The following is a 17,613-nucleotide window of genomic DNA, read 5'->3' on the forward strand; positions in this document are numbered from 1 at the left end:
TTTCAACTGCTACCTCGATATGTACTTTACTAAGTCTAAACATTATGTCGATTTGTTTATTGTTTTTCTTTTCTGCCTTTTATGAATCAGTCATTGTGTAAATCGTTATAGGACATATCGTTCACATAGACAAAGCTCGTAAAGACAAATCGTGATAGGATAAATCATTTTCGCTTTATATCCGTGGTTGTATAAATACTGCGATAGGTCAAACAGATTTGGTGGGATGGGATGTATTCGATTGAGAGGATGGGTTTAGGTGGGGGAGTGATTGGATTGGGTTGGTTGTGAGACCCATTTAGCTCTCATCAAATTCAGACTCAATCTAAACTATTATATATATATATATATATATATATATAGAGAGAGAGAGAGAGAGAAAGAGATATACACATTTACATATATATATATATATATATATATATATATATATATATATATATATATTTTAATTAAATTTATTTAGGTCTCAAATGAACCCAAATTCTATTTATTTAAGTAGGATCTATTAAGAATTTAGATAGATCTAAAACTTATTATATTCTAGTGAAATTCACAGTACACTAAAAACATTCATTTAGATCATAAGTGAATCCAAATCTTGTTTTCTTAAGTATGATCTATTTGGGTCTCGAATTGAATTCCGATACAAACAAATTCATTTTACCTTCATGAGATCCATTTAGGTCTCAAGTAGATCCAAAAGCCTTATTTACTTATTGGAATCCAATTGGATCTCTAAATAGGTCCAAATGTTAATTTATATAATGAGATCTAATTGAGTCTTCAAGTAGATTCGATATCTTATTTTCTTAGTATGATCTAATTTGGTCTCTAAATGGATCTAAAATACTTTTTACATTAGAGGAGATCTATTTGGGTCTTAAATTGATCCAAATCTCTTAAACGTCTGGTCCAAACCTTTATTTGAGTCTAAACTCTTTCCATATCCATTCGGGTCGACCCAAATACTCAGCAAAGATCTCATAATTTTTTTCAATTAAATATTAAATAACTTGAATAAATATTGAAATATTATCGATAATAAATTTGCTAATTAGTCCACCAATAAGTTTTCAGAAAAAAAGCTTCTAATGAATTAACTATAATAATTCACAAAAATTGACTTTTTAATTCATTTTAAAATTCTAAAAAATTTGTGGGCTTCTTTTTCAAATATCTAAATATACGAATTTGTATTGTTTAGGTATTTTACTAAGTCTAAACATCGTGTCGATTTGTTTATTGCTTTTATTTTTTGCCTTTTATGAATAAGTCATTGTGTAAATCGCGATAGGACATATCGTTCACATAGACAAAGCTCGTAAAAGCAAATCGCGATAGGATAAATCATTTCTGCTTTATGTCCATGGTTGAACAAATCATGATAGAATACTTCCTCTATAAAAAACAACTCACTATCGGTTATAGAAAGAATTATATATTTATAGAATGTTATGTTACAACAAATAATTATAACTGGTTGCAAGCCGATCGGTATCAAGCAAATCACGATAGCACAAATCGTTTTTGACTTGTACTTTAAAGTCATCAAGTAATATGCCAACTTGTGCTTTCAAATCCAAGTAGCTTGTGATTGTAAGTCAATTTGTATTTATCAAGTTACCTCGATTTGTACTTTACCAATAAACATCATGGCGTATTTGTCATGAAGTATATCGAAGTAGACAGACAAGATCTATCCTCAGTCATCAGCATCGCCCTCCCCCCCATCTATCATGCACAGATAGACAGAACAAAGAAGAACAAAGAATAAAAAAAAAAGAAAAAGAGAAGGAAAAAAAATGACATAAGAAGAAGAAAAAAAAATGACATAAGAAGAAGAAGAATAGGTACACATGTGTAAAACCCTAATATAGATCTATGTAAAACCCTATTCTATGTAAAACCCTACCCGACCCGACCTGTTGTCCATATCAAACCCTAATCGATTTAACCTTTCTTCCTTTTTTCTACGACAGCGCAACTTCTTCTTCTTCTTCTTCTTTCTCCTTCGCCTTCTTCTTTTTCTTCTTCTTCCTTATATTTTTCTTTCTTTTTTGTTCTTCTGTGTTCCTTCTACCTGTGCTTGATAGATGGGGTTGGATGCTGATAACTTAGTTGTTTCACATCGTGAAAAAAGATCTGGATAATCTTCGATGATGATTATGGTGATTATCTTCTGTGTATACATTGATATATTTATGACATATACGACTGTAGTGTATTTGTTGTGAAGTATATTGAAGTTTACATAGAATATAATGGCCATAATCATCCTTAATTGTTGCCGCCATACCGGAGCAAGCACAAATATTCTGCATGATAGACATGGGGTGATGCTGATGACCATCTATTTGATCTATTTCTACTATCGAACCCCACATCATTCGCAAACCATCCTTCGTAGTTGGAAAAATATATGCTTAATCTTCGATATACTTCATGATAAATATGCTACAGTCATGCGGGCTCCATCTTCTCTGCCTATTGGGATCCCATACATTCTGCACCTTTGTGAGCTCTGTCTTAAAGCTTTCTGCACTAGCAAGTTGAATTTCATTCGCACCTGGATTTCATTCGAATCACATTACTATTTGGACATGAGGGTGATGCTGATAATGATGAATGTTTTCTTTTATAATGATGGTCATGTATTGTATCTAAGCCAAACCATTGGTCATGATGTATTATAACTAAATACTCATATTTTTTGTAAATGAATATAGTTATAAATCACGTCAATTTGTAGTTATGAAATTACTGCGATAATGATATATCTTTGTTTGTCTTTGTGAACAAAATTGATTTGTATTTATAAAGTTACCTCGATTTGTATTTTACTAAGTCTAAACATCATGTCAATTTGTTTATTGTTTTTCCTTTCTGCCTTTTATGAATCAGTTATTGTGTAAATCATGATAGAACGTATCATTCACCTAGACAAAGCTCATAAACGCAAATCGTGATAAGATAAATCATTTCTGCTTTATGTATGTGGTTGTACAAATCGTGGTAGAACACTTTTTCTATAAAAAATAAATTACGATCTCTTATAGAAAGAACTATATAATTATTGAATGTTATGTTACAACAAAGAATTATAAGTGGTTGCAAGTCAATCGGTATCAAGCAAATCACGATAGCATGTAGTCTTTATACATACAAATCGTTTCAGCCTTTTATCAATCATTGTGTAAATCGCGATAGGAAGACAGCTCGTAAAAGCAATTTATAATTTCTACAATACACAACGTTAAACGCTTCTTTAATTTTTTTTTATGAAGGCTGAACATTACAATGATTTGTTCAGTGACACTTATGTGTTACACTTATTAAAAAAAGAATTATACATTTATAGAATGACACGTTATAAAAAAAATTATAGAATTATAACAAAAAATTATAGAATTACAATAAATATTTATTGGGATACAAAAATCACATAATATTTATTCAGTAGCACTTGATGACTCAGATGAACTATGACATACAAATCGTCTCTTTTTTTTCCTTGGTGGACTCTCTTTCCTCGGTGGACTCTTGGTTCCCTCGATCTTATTAAAACCACTGGTAATCATCTCTACCAGTGTACCATATTGTGACCGCATTTGTCTCCCCAAATTCTGCAGCTGCTTCTGTAATTCTTTATTCTCCCTCTCCAACATCTTTAACCTTGTGGCAGAGACTACCTTCTTTTTTATGAGTTGTGTTGGCTCCTCATCGTGTACTGCAACTGAGAAAATCTTAGTTGTAGTCGGAGGGACACGATGGATGTTTTTTCTATGCTGAGAGACGACATGATGGGGACAGAAGGGATGCATGGGTTCCCAATATTTCTACGTTGCTTCTTCTCAATCTTCAGATTTTGACATATGGGTTCCCAATATTTTTTGAAATAGTTGGGGTCATATTGTCGTTCTTTATAATCATATGTTATGGCACGAACACCTCCTTTATTGCAGCTATCCAATTGTTTTCTGAAGTGTTTGTGTCAATTCACGTTTCTGGCCCCACCACTATTCATCTTCCTTCTCACTTCCACAAGTTGCTTTGGGGTAGACTGTCCCAAGCCAGCTTGTAGGAGAACTCGACTACCATGTTGCAACTCAGCTTCAGATTTGCTAAACAGCCAAATATCACAGTCAGACAGTCTCGCAGCCTCAACAACAACCTCTTGGTCCTTGTCCTCCCCATCTTCATACGGTCTCCACACAACCTGTACATTGGAGATTGTGGTTTAGGTATAGACATAATTATTCATGCTAATGAATGCTAAATATTAAAATAATTTATAATAACGAGTGTTAAATATATTACAATGATTGTTACTAATGAGTGTTTTGTATTAAAAGGATTTACACTAATGAATGCTAAATATTATAATGATTTACAATAATAAAAGCTAAATGTTAAAGTGATAATGCTTTGTACTAATGAAGACAAAATCTTGCAATGATCATTACTTAAGAATGCTAAAGATTACAATAATTTACACTAATAAAAGTTAAATGTTAAAGCGATAACAATTTGTACTAAAGAATATAAAATCCCGCAATGATCATTACTTAAGAATGTTAACCATTAGAACGATTTATACTAATGAATGTTAAATGCTAATACGATAACGATTTGTACTAACGAAGACAAAATCCTACAGCGATGATTACTTAAGAATGTTAAACATTTTAATGATTTACACTAATGAAAGTTAAATGCTAAAATGATAACGATTTGTACTAAAGAATACAAAATTCTATATTGATCACTACTTAAGAATGTTAAACATTAGAACAATTTATACTAATGAATGTTAAATGTTAAATGCTAAATGCTAATGCGATAACGATTTGTACTAACAAAGACAAAATCCTGCAACGATGATTACTTAAGAATGCTAAACATTTCAACGATTTACACTAATGAAAGTTAAATGCTAAAGCGATAACGATTTGTACTAAGAAATATAAAATCCTACAATGATCATTACTTAAGAATGTTAAACATTAGAACGATTTATACTAATGAATGCTAAACGCTAATGCGATAACGATTTGTACTAACAAAGATAAAATCCTGCAGCAATGATTACTTAAGAATGCTAAATATTTCAACGATTTATACTAATGAATGATAAATGCTAAAACAATTATAAACTATTTTAAACCATTTACCTCATTTAATTGCAGACCATCTAAAATGAACTTAGCATTATTCTCCTTGACATTTATTGTAGTCCACCGACCAATCTTGGAAAAACCACAAATCAGAGGGCCATACTGAGGATGCAAGGCAACAATATGCTCTCACGCCCAAGCCTACAAAAATAATATATTAGTAAGACTATAACTTTTAACAATCTTAGACTACAACTATCAAATATGTAATAAACAATTACTTGGACAAATGGCCAAAACCCTCCAACGGTTTTTGTACCCTTACTCGCATGGTAAAGTTGATTGTATAAGTGTGTGAGCATAGCAGCACCCCATGCATACTTGTCAACTTCATCTATGTCTTCCAAAAACTGCAGCCATAGGTAACTTAACCTTAAACCAGACAAATCCGAAAATAAAGTAAGTCCAAAAAAATAAAGAAGGAAGTCGCGCAACTCTTGGTTAGTTCTTTCAGATGCACATGTAGCAGACCGGCCTTCCCATTTATTACGGAAAGAAGAAACTTTCATTAATGTGGAATTGTTTCCACCAGAAATACATTAACCCTAGTCCTCCATCGACATTCCTAGAAGGGCCATGCACTTGTCCCTTGCGTTATAGTTTGAATCACGTGCTAGGACAATACTTCTATGGCACTTAAGACCCGTAATTTCTGTCACATCTTCTAGGGTCATGGTGATCTCAAAACTATCAAACTGGAATGTGTTTGTCTTATGATTCAACTTATTGACCAGATGGGTCATAGTGTTCCAGCACATTTCAAAATAATGTTGGTCCAAAAGATCGCTGAAGTGCATATTTCATAAACGGTCATTCTGATATTCACTCAGTTGTTCATACCATGACAGAACTGCAGGCCACTAACACCGCCCTCTGAGCTTTTCACTTGGTGCTCTACTTCTCTTCTAATCTCTCTGTAACACAAAATAGCATATTATTTATATCAAATCATAATTAGTCTCATTTGTACTTCTACACATCATTGTACACAATAATTGTTATATATAATAATTATTTTATACTCGCTATCACTGTAATCGTATACACAATAATCGATATCAAAGTAATTGATATATATACTAATCATTATTACGGTAATCGCTATACATAGTAATCACTATCACAGTAATCACTATGCATAGTAATTGTTATCACAGTAATCGCTATCACAGTAATCGTTATACATAATAATACCTATCACAGTAAATTGTTATACGTACTAATCGTTATTATGGTAATCGTTATACATAGGTCACAGTAATCGCTATATATGGTAATCGCTATCACAGTAATCGCTATACATAATAATACGCATTACAGTAAATCATGACAGATAGAAGTAATTTACATACCTTGGTCACACTTTTCTCCTCTTTATCCCCTCCCTTCATCATCTGCCTTTCTTGTTGCTCCATCATTCGCTCCTCCTCCTCCCTCATCTGCCTTTCTTGTTCCCCATTCATTCTCTCATCTTCCTCTCCTTCTCTGCTTTTCTTGTTGTTCCTTCGCTCCATCGCCTCCCTCCTCTGCTTTTTTGCTTCTTTCTTCTTTCGCTCCTTCACCCTCCTTATCTGATTTTTTACTTCTTCCTTCCTTTCCCTTTCCTTCTCTTCCTCCTCCTATTTTTTTCTTTCCCTTTACTTTTCTTCCTCCTCATGCTTCTTCCTTTTCTTTTCCTTTCCTTATCTTTCTCATCCTCCTTCTCCTTCCTTTGCCTTTCCTTCTCTTTCTCATCTTCTTTCTCCTTCATTTACCTTTTCTTCTCTTCCTCGTCCTCCTTCCTTTGCCTTTTCTTCTCTTCCTCGTCCTCCTTCTCCTTCATTTGCCTTTTCTTCTCTTCCTCATCCTGATGCTTCTTCCTTTGCCTTTCCTCTTCCATCTTCATCATTTATCTTTCCTTCTCTTCCTCCTTCTCCTTCTTCTTCTTCAATTGTCTTTTCTTCTATTCCTCCTTCTCCTTATTCTTCCTTTACATTTCCCTCTCCACCTCCTCCTTCTCCTTCTTCTTCAATTATCTTTCATTTTCTTCCTCCTCCTTATTCTTCCTTTGTCATTCTCGCTCCTCCTCCTTCTCCTTCTTTTTTTGCCTTCCCATCTCCTCCTCCTCCTCGTTCTTCATTTACCTTTTCTTTCTTTGCTTTTCATTCTCCTCCTCTTTCTTCCTTTGTTTTTCCTTTTCTTCGTCATCCTTCTTCTTCTTCATCTTTAGTTCTTCCTCATCCTTCTTCCTTTGCTCTTTATCTTCAATATCTAATGGATCAGGCTCTGCATTATACAATTCTAACGCTTTGTCTCTATCTTTATCATTCTCAATCGTCATTATATTTTGGTACATTTCATAACGCTCATATATATCAGACTGATAGATAATTTCTCTAATAGTCATCCCATCGAACGGGAGGAGCTTTCTTGTCTTATAAATTTTAGTCATTGCTAACCTGCACAACACATAAATTTAACTGCATCATTATGTGTTACAATCGTCTCTCCAAGTATATATTATTACAAATTATCACATTCGTTACATAATCACCAACATTACAAATCATCGCAATATTTGGCTTCATAAGTAAACATTTTTATAAGATTTAGCAAACTTAAGTAGAAATTGAGGTAACTTCATAAATACACATCACTACTGCATCAAACGTATAAATAGTTGTTGCTTTAAACGTATAAATCGCTACTGATTTGAATATATAAATCGTTCATGCTTTAAACTTATAAATCATTATAGAAATTGCACCCTTCATAAGTATATATCATTGTAACGTTTGGGCTTCATAAGTAAACATTATTGTACGATTTAGCAAACTTAAGTACAAATCATGATAACTTTATAAATCATAAATACACATCACTACTGATTCAAACGTATAAATCATTGTTGCATCGAATGTACAAATCATGACTGCATTAAATGTATAAATCATTGATGTATTCTAACGTACAAATCATTGTAAAAATTTAGCCTTCATAAGTACATATCATTGTAACGTTTGGCCTTTATAAGAACAAATCGTGCTAACTGATTTTCGATGCCTAGAAGGTGGATAGGTACAAATCAATTTGTTTCAATATGAAAATATGTGTTATTTAGCATGAATAGTGCAACCAGCTGTAAGATTTAGCATTCATATTTACAAATCGATTTGTTTACATAACAAAACCTTACACGAAACTCACCGAAATGGCAGAAGTTTTAGTAATTCGACAGTGAAGGAGAAACACCCAAAAGGTAGATGCAGTCGATGGCGGCAACGATACTTCCATTGCGTAGATGACAGCAAAGGGTGCTCTGACGACAGCAAATGATGGCAAAGGGTGTGTCATCAAAGTGAGCTCCTGTTACAGCAGATGGTGCAAAATTTTATTGCTTAGGGCAAAAACAGAATGTTTGGACTTTGAAGAGTTAACAACATCCTCCATTTTCTAGATGGAGGACATTTTTGTCCTTTTCTTGAACCATTGTTTCATGGCGAGAATGGCGGGAAAAGGTACTTAAGTCTTTGCAACCGCACCGGACTCCAACGCTAAGTGATGCCAACACACACGGGGATACGAGCCCCACGTGCTTTTATACGTGGCGCTCATTTGGACCCCCAAAAATGGACCTGCGTGTTTGGGGGGGGGGGGGGCATATAACCTGCTTCGCTCTTTGAAAGTACCGAAAGCCTTAACAATAGCTTTCCACACTTGTAAACCTTTTAACATGTCGAGTTCAAAGACCAAGTTGAAGGTGTCCCCACTAATCTTTATTTTCTTTTTATAAAATTGGACAAAGGGTTCTCTTCAATGGCAAGACGCCACCGCCATTTACATAACAAAGCAATATTTAGTAACTATAGCCTTCGAATGCCCAAACCACCTCTATCCACTTGGGATGTAACCAATTTCTAATTAACTAATAACTTTGAAGGAGCTTGGCCATCCCAAAGGAAGGATCTGAATATTTTTTCTATTCTCTTTTCAACCTTCTTTGGCATATGAAATAAAGCTAACTGATGTAAAGGCATATAATTTAATGCATGCTTAATAAGAATTGCCCTCACCGATTTCGATAAAAAAGGCCTCTCCCAAGATTGTATTTTAGAAAGCACCACGTGCTCAAGTAAATTCTAAATTTGCATATGAGAATGGCCTTGCACAATTTTAAGGCCTAAGTGATCTATTGGAAAACTTGAAACCGGACACCCAAAAACAATTTCAAGAAGGCAACATTTTGGCTTGAAGAATTGCGTACAACCAACTTGCATTTGTCCTCATTAATTTGTAGGCCAGAAACCGCTTTAAAAATTTGTAATAAAGTCCAAATTCTGGCCATTTGAGACGGAATCGCAGGGCCAAAAATCACTACATCATCAGCATATTAGAGCAAACACCACCCCTCAAGTCCAGGAAGATGAAGATGATCAAGAAAATTTGATTGTGTTGCTTTCCTGAAAAGAGCATTAAGAGCCTCACCAATAACATTAAAAATGAGGGGCGAAAGTGGACAGCCTTGACGTAGGCCATGTTCCATTTTTAAGTACTCCCTTTCACACCATCAGATGTAACCGCAATTTCTGCAGTAGTGACCATCTCCATAATCTAATTTATAATCTTTTTTTTAAAAGTCATTTCCTGCAAACTCTTCTAAATAAGACCATCCAACTGAATCAAAGGTCTTAAAGACATCAAGTTTAAGAAGGAATAAAGGCTTTACAGAAGCAGTTGGTGAATGCACTATTTCATTGGCCAAAAGAACCCTGTCATGCAACAAACGGCATATAATGAAAGCCGTTTGAAAAGGAGAAATGATATCAGGCAAAACCAACTTTAAAAGCTTAGCGGGGAACTTTCTACATGCATATTGACAATACTAACAAGGTCCCTTCTAGATGATTCAATAATAACCTTTTTAATTAGACTGATCAACATGTTGCAAAATATTTCTTTACCAGCTCCATTCTCTGCCGTTGGAAGAGATCATTGCCCTCTTTGAACCGCCCTACTGCTATGGATTTGAGATCAGGTACAATGTGTGATTGCACAATTTAAGTGTGTTGCTGCACCTGATCACCCATCATCTGCTTTTCAGCCCCACAGCTGACAGGTTGTGTCTCAAAGATGGTGAGTGATCAGGTGCAGCAGCACACTAAAAGTGTGAAATCACATTGCACCTGATCCTCCCTCGCTGCTATGAAAACCAAATTAATTTGTTGCTTAACTATCTACTTCCTTTCAGTTGAGTCACTTCCCTTGCATTCCTAATCTTTTTTTTTTTTTAGAGAAAAGGCAATTGATATATTTTTATTTAGATTTCACGTTTTTAGCACATGATATGTAAACAGGAGAATTTACAATGATGTTGCACACTATAGCATATAGGTGTCGACCACCACGTGAACAACACACAGGTCCCTTCTGCACTATGTCTGTCACCGTTATGGACGAGTCGCTTAGTTCCCTTGTAATCTTATTTTGAATTAGCTGTATATTTGGAACAGCGTCTTCAAAGATTACTTCATTTCAGTGAAGCCATATCTGCCTTCAAGTTATCAGTACCCAATGCCTCAATTCAAGGTCACTTCTCCCATGCTGTCAGCCCGATAGTAGCATGTCACACGGGCAACAAAGCTGGTCTGACGGTGCCCGTTTCCAGATTGTAACATGCAGTTGCTGAAACCAGTTACACTCGGCAAAAAGATGCTTCGTGCCTTCGATTCTCCTTTCGCATAGTCTGCAGTAGCTCGCAAGACTGAAACCCAAATTTTGCAAATGGATTTCGGTCTTCACCTTCCCGTGAAGCACCATCCATCCAAGAAGAGAGGATCTTGGGGGTAGTACTTCATCCCAGTGACATTTTTTAAGCAGCCAAATAACAGTGTGTGTGACCTGCGCCTCGTAGCACGACGCAACAGATAACTGTCCTTCTTTGTCGTGCACCCACTGCAGCTCATCCTCACCATCAGTGAGCCTCACGCCTTTCAGTAAATGCATGAGGCCTTGTAGCCTCTGGACAGTGGTGGTTTGGTGGTCGCAGCCAATGTTAAGTTCCCATCTGTGCTTGTGCGAGCAGAGGTCACTTACCATGCCACCCGTTCCTCTGCAAATGTGGAACAAAATTTATATCTAAGCGGACCATGACCCAGGCGTCCATCCAAAAGTGTATGTTGTTTCTCCTTCCGACCTTTACCCTTACACTTTGCATAAACTTATCCATGAGTTTAACCATCCCATTCCCTATATTGGAACCCACGTCTACTTTGAGTTTTTAATATATTGTCAAGGTCATCAGAGAAGATCGTATTTGCTTTGCAGCACTTTTGAAACTTGCCCTTCATTGATAACTACCAACCATAGCCATTTAAAAAGTATAGCATCATTGAATGGCCTTAGGTCCTTTGATTGACTCATTTAATGGTCTTTGACCATTCGTTTTTTACATAGACTTGGTCAACCCAAATGTTGAGGTTGCCTTTGACCAGGCCCAACATTCTAGTACCTGCCAGCCATGTTGACCTTTGACTGCACCATTTTTTTTAAAAGATTTTGACTCTGGGAGGGTCATTTCTGATCCATTAATTGTTTTTTTCATCCTCGGACTTAGCCAAGTCCATAACCCTCCTTTTCTTAGTCGTTGGGGTCTTTATGGCTAGCTGTTGAGTTGCTTATATATACCTTAAACCTCTCTCATTCTTCTCCGTCACATCTCAGGTTCTCTTTTCTCTTCTTTCTCTTCTCTCTCACGAGCTCACGTGAGCTCCTTACTCTCTTCCACTCTCTAGCTTATACAAACTCTCTCTCTCTCTCCCTAGTGCTCTTTTTGCCCCTCTCTAGTGAGTTCAAACATTGACTTAGTCAAGGCACTACTTAAGTTGAGCCTATGATCTACCTAACTTAGTCAAGAGGCGATTCAAGGTAGTCTGTGTTGAGTTGTTCGATCTCACCCAATGCATGGTGTGGACCTACTTTCGTGAGTAAGAGAAAATACAATTATATATTGGGGGCAAAGTTGCACTATGAAAAAATGGCAACTAATGAAAAAATTAGCCACTAGGAGCTATCCAAGCTATCCCAGTTTAATGACACCAACTTCAAGAGGTGGCAGTACAAAGTTCACATTTTTCTCAAAATTGTGAGTGTGGTGTACATGCTCACTGAAGTGTGTTCAAAAGAACAAGAAAACGAGACAATTGCTTATAACCGAGAAAGAAGAAAGTGAGGATGATGACTTCATGTGTTGCGACCGCATCTTGAATACACTCTCGAACACCTTGTTCATTCTCTACTCAGAAGTTGATACAACGAAGGAGTTGTGGTGTGCACTTGAAAGCAAACATAAGATAAAGGATTCAAAAAATTATAAGTTTTTTGTTAATAAATATATGGGATTCAAGTTCTTTGATGATAAGTCATTGCTACCTCAATTCTATGAAATGCATATCTTGGCTTATCAAATCAAGTTTGAGGGTATGCACATTGATGAATCAATTTAGGTGGTTGCAATCATTGAAAGATTGCCTCCATTATAAAAAGATTATAAAAATGAGTTAAAACATAAAAATAAGGAGCTTACCTTAGAAAAACGTTTTCAACATCTTAGAATCAAGTAGGAAGCTCAATCTTAAAATAAGAAAGATGAAGGGAAGGAAGGTGTTAAGGTGAACGTGGTTGAGCGTAAGCTAAGGTTCAAACCTGAACTTATGGACAAGAATAAGAAACCCAAGACTGTTGTTAAGAAAAGAATTTATGTTTTTTACTATACTTGTGGTAAACTAGGTCACTATGTGAGAGTGTCGGTACAAGAAAAAAATCCAAGGCAACAAAAGGATAGTAAACTTGAAGACAATTTGGTAGTCATAGTAAATATGATATTTATGATTAATTCGGATAAGGGGTGAGATGTGAATTATGGATCGATGATCCATTCATGCAATGACTAGAGTATGTTCAAAACATATAACACCATAGGAGAAGGTTATAAGATCTATATAAGATATTCTCATGAAGCTAAGGTTCGTAGAAAAGAGAGTGTGAAGCTTCGTTTCACCTCTAAAAAGCATTTAACCCTCTGAAATGTGTATCATGCACCCACTATTATGACGAATCTTGTATCAGCCTATCTACTTATTACTCATAGCTTTAAAGTTGAGATAAAATCCAGCAGTATTATATTACCGAAGAACTACAAGTTTGTAAGCAAAGGCTACTCGATCAATGGATTGTTTAAGCTCAATTTGATCAATAAAGTTAATTCTACTTCTATTTATATGTTTGCCCTGTATGATTTATGTTAGCCAAGACTAGGAGATGTTAACTATAAATATTTGAGAAGCATAGGTAACTTCGGACTTATTTATAAATATAAAATTGAGCATATTAGAAAATATGATGTTTGCATTCAAGACAAGTTTGTAAAAAAACTTTTTTTCAAGTATTGAATGAAACTCAAAATTACTTTGTTTAATACACAATGATGTGTGTGATTTAAAAAATACTCCAACACGTGGGGTAACAATTACTTTATCACATTTATTAATGATTTTTTAAATTATGTTTATGTTTATCTTATAAAAACTCAAAATTAATCTTTTGAGAAATTTAATATTTTCAAATGATATGTTGAAATTTTACATGATTATAAAATAAAGTTGTTTAAAACTTATAGAGGTGTTGAATATCTTTCAAATGATTTCATTGAATTTTGTGAAATTCATGGGATACACAGATAAAACATTGGTCTACATACTCCTTAGTATAATGGTGTAGTTGAACGTAAGAATAAGATTCTGGTAGATATAGCTAATGCAATGCATATAAATTCTTAAATGGAATATAATGTATGGAGTGATGTTTTGCTTAGTTCATGTTATATCTTAAATAGAGTTTCATATTTTGATTCAAACGGTACACCTTATGAACTTTTGAAAGGTAGAAAACCAAATTTAAGTTATTTAAAAGTTTGGAGTTACATTACTTATGTAAAACTTACTGAACCAAAATTAACTAAACTTGGTTTAAAAACTTGAATGTGTGTTTTCATTGTATATTCTTAAAATAACAAAACTTATAGACTTATGAATGTTGAAACCAAAGTGATTTTAGAATCTATCCAAGTTTAATTTAGAGAAGGGCAACTTTAAAATTTTTTGAAATTTCAAAATATATTAAAAATGAGCCAAGTTCAAGAAAAAGAATTTATGAGCCTAAAAGTATTGAAATTCAAAAAAAGTAAGAGATTAAGAAAAGCAAAAGATTTTGGTCCTAATTTGTATCTTTATATGATAGATAGAGACCCAGTTTCTTTTTCGAAAGCTATGATTTCTCCATGTGCTCCTTCTTAAAAAATGGATATAGAGAGTGAAATATATTCTATCTTAGAAAATAAAACTTAGATTTTGGTTGATTTATCCCTTGATTTTAAACCTTTGAGATGCAAATAGATTTTCAAGAGAAAACTTTGGCGTGATAGTTTTATTAAAAAATTCAAAATTATACTTATTGCTAAAGGTTTTAAACAAAAACCTAAACTTGATTATTTCGACACCTACGCTCCTATAAGTAGGATTGCACCCATTATAACCATGATTTCTTTAGCATTGATTTTTAAACCTGAGATTCAACAAATGGATGTTAAAACCATATTTTTAAATGGTGCCTTAAAAGAGGTGATCTATATGAAACTGCCTGAAGGCTATGTTGTACCTAGCAAAGAAAAGAAAATTTGTAAATTGTTAAGGTTTTTATATAGTTTGAAATAATAATTTAAATAGTGGCATGAAAAAATTGATAATGGATAGTATTATACATATTCAAAATTAATGATTTTGATAAATGCATATATAGCAAATTAGAGAGTAGTAATGTTATAATTGTTTGCATGTATGTGGATGACATGTTAATTATGAGTAATAGTGTAAAATGCATAAATAATATCAAACATGTTCTTTCATCTAAATTTGACATGAAAGATATGGGTTTAACTGATATTATTCTTGATATTAAATTTATTAGACATGATAATAAATATGCATCAACTCAATTCCACTACATTAAAAAGATTTAAAAAAAATATAATCATTATGAGTGTAAGCATATTGTTACATTGTTCGACCATAGTGTTAAGTTGTCAATTAATATTGAAAGAAGTATATCTCAACTAGAGTATGTGTATTGTTGGCAGTCTCATGTATGCTATAAATGAAAATAGATCAAACATGGTGTTTTGTATGAGTAAGTTGATTCAATACACTAGCAATCCAGGACAAAAGCATTGAGATGTTATCTATTAAGTCCAAAAGTATTTAAGAAGAACTCTAGACTATGAGATATTTTATGAGAGAAAACATGATATACTTGAAAGCTATAGTGATGCAACCTGACAAATTATTTTCAACAAGTCATTATTTACGAGTGAGTGGATATTTACTCTTAGATCTAGAGCAGATGCTTGATGATCCAAGAAGCAAACTATGATAACTCATTTTATAATGAAAGCAGAATTGATAGACTAGTATGAAAGTTGGAAGGCTGAAAAATCTCTTGATGGAGATATCATTAGACAAGAAGTTGATACCCCCGATAGCTCTGCATTATAATAGTCAAGCCATTGTTTATAAAGCATGGAGTAATATTTATGTTGAAAAATCTAAACATATCAATTAAAAGCATAATTATGTAAATAGTTTATTCAAGCAAGCACTAATTTCAACTGAATATGTGAAATTATATCAAAAAAATAGTGAATCATTGACAAAGATACTTTCTCGAGAAATTATCCTTAAGACATCGAGGGGAATTGAGTAAAAGCTTATAAAAATAGTCACCTTTGATGGGAACTCGATAACACTATATGGGTCAAACTAAGCCTAGTGGTTCAATAGAAAGAACAAGTCACTAAGTGATTGAGTTGAACACTTATAATTTTCTTAATTCTGATGTCAAATAATCAAAACATGTGTACGAAGGTTGAATTTAAATTGAACTCTTAATGAGATCCATAAGCCTTATGGTGTAGTTGTTTCAAATAGGTTTACACCCTTGATTAACTCACCTATGTGAGTGTGAAGGTGGGGTCACCTTCTATAGGACTTGAGCTTTGTCTCTATAACACTCATGAAACTGGGATACAATACAATACCCAATAATCTTATGAGAACCCAACCATATGATATGGGTCAAACCAAGTCTAGTGGTTAAATGAGAAGAACAAGTCAATGTGTACGAAAGTTGAGTTCAAACTAAACTCTTAATGAGATCCATAGGCTTTATAACTAGAGTATTTTGAACATGTTTACACCCTTGATGAACACACATATGTGAGTGTGAAGGTGAGGGTCACCTTCTATAAAATCAGAGCTTTGTCTCTATAACACTCATGAAACTAGGATACAACATGAGACCCTTAATTTATGGCTTTTATATATTGGTAGACACACTATTATTGTGTTTGAAAGTTCAATTAAAATTCTCAATTCAAAGCTAATGTTATTAGGATCCGATATTGACTATGACTAAGTAACACTGATGTGAGGTTTAAACCCAAAAGATACTTTTATTTATGCATTAGATCTTCGTGAATTGACTCTTGAGTATTTTCATAATTTTGAACTACGTGAGGGTTTTTGTCTCTAAATTATTAGGTTTAATCATAGCTTTGCCTATTCTTTTCCTACTTTTACCTAAATTAGTGAGTAGCTTTGCCTATTCTTTTCTTACTTTTACCTAAGTTAGTGGGTGTTCATTTTTTCTTAAAGGTTTAGTTTTAGATTGAAAAGTTGAGGAACTTCACTAGAATTTAAATAGTATAGAGTTACATTTATGGGCAAAGCTCATTGGAGACATGTCAATTAAATTTTGGACCTTAAACCTTGAATTTTAGACTTGAGTTCATGGGCAAGCTTTAGCTTTGGATTTAAGTTTAGGTTCGGTTTGGTTTTGTCATGGTCATTCTTAGACTTTGATCATTCTTTTTTGGATTCTCCAAGACCAAGATTGGTCCCCTCTTCACCTTTGACCAACCCATTTAATGGGCTTTGGCCATTTATTTTTTACCTAGACCTAGTCAACCCAAATGTTGAGGTTGTCCTTGACCTAGTCCAACATTTCTACATAGCCTCTTTAATGCTTCAACATTTCAAAGTCGCCCAGCAGTGTTGACTTTTGATTTCACCCATTTTTTATATGATTTTGATCATGATGGAGTCATTTTTTATCTATTGGTTGCTTTTTTCGTCTTTGAACTTAATCCAACCCATAACCTCTCTTCTTTTAACCGTTGGGGCTAGCCGTTTAGTCAACAAGTCATTTATTGTTACTTGTTAGGCTGAGACCTATATATACCTCAACCATCTCCCATTCTTTTTTATCAACTCTCAATCCCTTTCCTCCTTCTCTTCTCTCACGAGCTCCTTACTCCCTACTCTCGTGCGCTCTCTAGCTCATAAAAGCT

This window comes from Nuphar pumila, chromosome 8, assembly GCF_984573655.1.
Source record: "Nuphar pumila chromosome 8, dmNupPumi1.hap1.1, whole genome shotgun sequence".
In the NCBI taxonomy this organism is placed as follows: Eukaryota; Viridiplantae; Streptophyta; class Magnoliopsida; order Nymphaeales; family Nymphaeaceae; genus Nuphar; species Nuphar pumila.